This window comes from Aythya marila, assembly GCF_965140915.1.
Source record: "Aythya marila genome assembly, chromosome: 12".
NCBI lineage: Eukaryota > Metazoa > Chordata > Aves > Anseriformes > Anatidae > Aythya > Aythya marila.
In genome coordinates, this window is record NC_139053.1 from 3,289,689 (window position 1) to 3,292,005 (window position 2,317).

Consider the following 2,317-nt stretch of genomic DNA (forward strand, 5'->3'; position numbering starts at 1 on the left):
CGCTCCCCTCGCTCGGCTGAGCGCGCTGCTCGCTGGGGCGGCTGAGCCCGGAGCTGTGCGGGGCGCAGGCCACGGCACCGCCCGCTGAGCTCCGCCCCGCGGTGCTCGCCTCCTCTGAGCGCCCCGAAGCTGCCCCTGCGAGCGCTCGGTCCCGGGCGCCCTCCTCAGCCCCCTCACGGAGTCCCCCTCAGAGAGCCGGTCCTGAGGGAGGCAGGCGGGGAGGGGCTCCTCCTGCCCCCCTGCCAGGGACAACCCTTCCCTTCGTACGCGTGCATAGCCCAGAGGCTCTGTGTTAAGTCACGGTTAAGTGACGTCGTGAGGGATTTCATGTGGAAAACAAACAAACAAGCCACCACATGCGAAAAAGTAAGTCATCCCCTGTGATCATAAGGGGAGAAGTACGGTTCTACCCGGCTCCACATCGTTAACACATCGCTAGTTCACAAAAAAGATAGGTATTTACTTAAACAAACCAACAAAAAGAAAACACCCAAAACAAGCAAGCAAACAAAAACTCTTGAAATGTAAAGGATAAAATTAGTTTATTAAAAGTAGCTCTGTGGCTTTACTAGAGTTTTCAGTGCTTGGAGTTGATAAAACTGAGTAACTGTTGTAGAAAGGAGTAAACACGTAAGGCTTTTTTTTTTTTTCCTCACCCTTGAGAAGTATCTTGTGTTGTCCCCGATTACATGATTCCCATTTTCCCATTCGTATCATCTATCTCTTTGTTATTCCTGTGAAATTAGTTTTTGGCAGCTGTTCATTAAATGTGGCCTCCAAAGGGAGGGTGAATGTTTTATGGTTTTGTATCCAAACCTACTTTTTTTTTTTTTTTTTTTTAGTACCCTTCATGCTACACTGGAAAAGTAATAAATATATAATACCTTTCCTCCAAAGACACTTGTATCCCTATTTAGAAATTTCTTAACCAAATGAGAGTTTGCAGTTAGGCAGCACATCTGAAAATCTCCAGGTATGGCTATGTACTTTTTGCTACCTGCATTTAAATTTTTATTTCTCTTGGTGCAATGTAATTTTTGTCTGTGGCATGGTTAAATGAGTGAAGTTACATCTGTGCATACTGCATTTATACATGTCTATGCGTTCTAAACAGGATATGGTTCTGATGTTGGTTGCCATACTTGAAAAAAACGCTCTATTTTCCAGAAGATATATATGTTCTTATATATATATATATATGTCCAGAAGATATATATATATGTTCTTAAAGAATCCCCTTACGTGTAGTTTAAACATTTACGTTTTTGCTCCCTTTTCAGTTAAATTCCATAACACTCCCTTTCTCCAGCATTCACATTATGTAATGCTCAGCTGGGCAATTTCTTGAGGTGATTGGTGCCATCAACTGTTAAATTGTGGTCACTGCAGCCGTTGTTGCATTATAGACCATTAACCGCACATGAAATTATAAACAAGCTTTATATTAAACAAACAAACAAAAAAACACCCACAAAGCACAGTATTTTGAGATACAAAATATAATTAACAATCTGAAAGAAAATTCTTTAATTTCTTTCCATTATGTCAACACTGCCTTTTTGAATGTCCTAGGATAGCTGAAAGCTTACTGGTTTCAAAACAAAGTGGATAATGTTTAGTGCTCTTTATACTTTCTTGTGGTGTTTTGCCACACTGTGTGTTATAAAACTTGTTCTCAGAGCTGAATTTACTGTAATCTGTATAATTCTGAAAGAATTCTTTATAGTCTGTGTTCAGAGGTTATTTACATCATTGCAATGGCCTGAAACTGCTTCCAGGGAAGTCATTCTGAGTGACTATGGTTCTGTAAGATATGATAAGACTAAGTAGCATGTGACATTTTAACATACAGGACAAACTAAAGCCCTTTTTAAGTGGAAAAGACCAATATTATAGAAAAGGCTTACTTCTGTTTACAAACAAAGATAAATGTAAACAGTTGGATTCTTTGGGGCTTTGAATGTTTGTAAAACAAGTTGGATTTTTCTTCCTGCATTGTTGTGACTGAGAACTCGAAAAAATATTTTGATTGTATCAGTTACTTTTTTTTTTTCTTTTTCCCCCATTTTGAAACTGCAGACTTAACCTTTCTCATACTTCGTAGGAGTTGTAAGCCTCTTGTCCCAAGCTTATATTCAGGTGTACTAAAACCAGACATGTGCTAGGTTGAGAACACCAGAAATTCTGGTACTTTTTATAATAGGTTGCTTCCAAAAAGGATTTGTCAAGGAAGAAAGACTATTCCTACCTACAAGCTGTTTACAGTAGAATATCCAGAATGCTAGGCCCTGTTCAGTTGGAGGGGAGATTTCAGTTT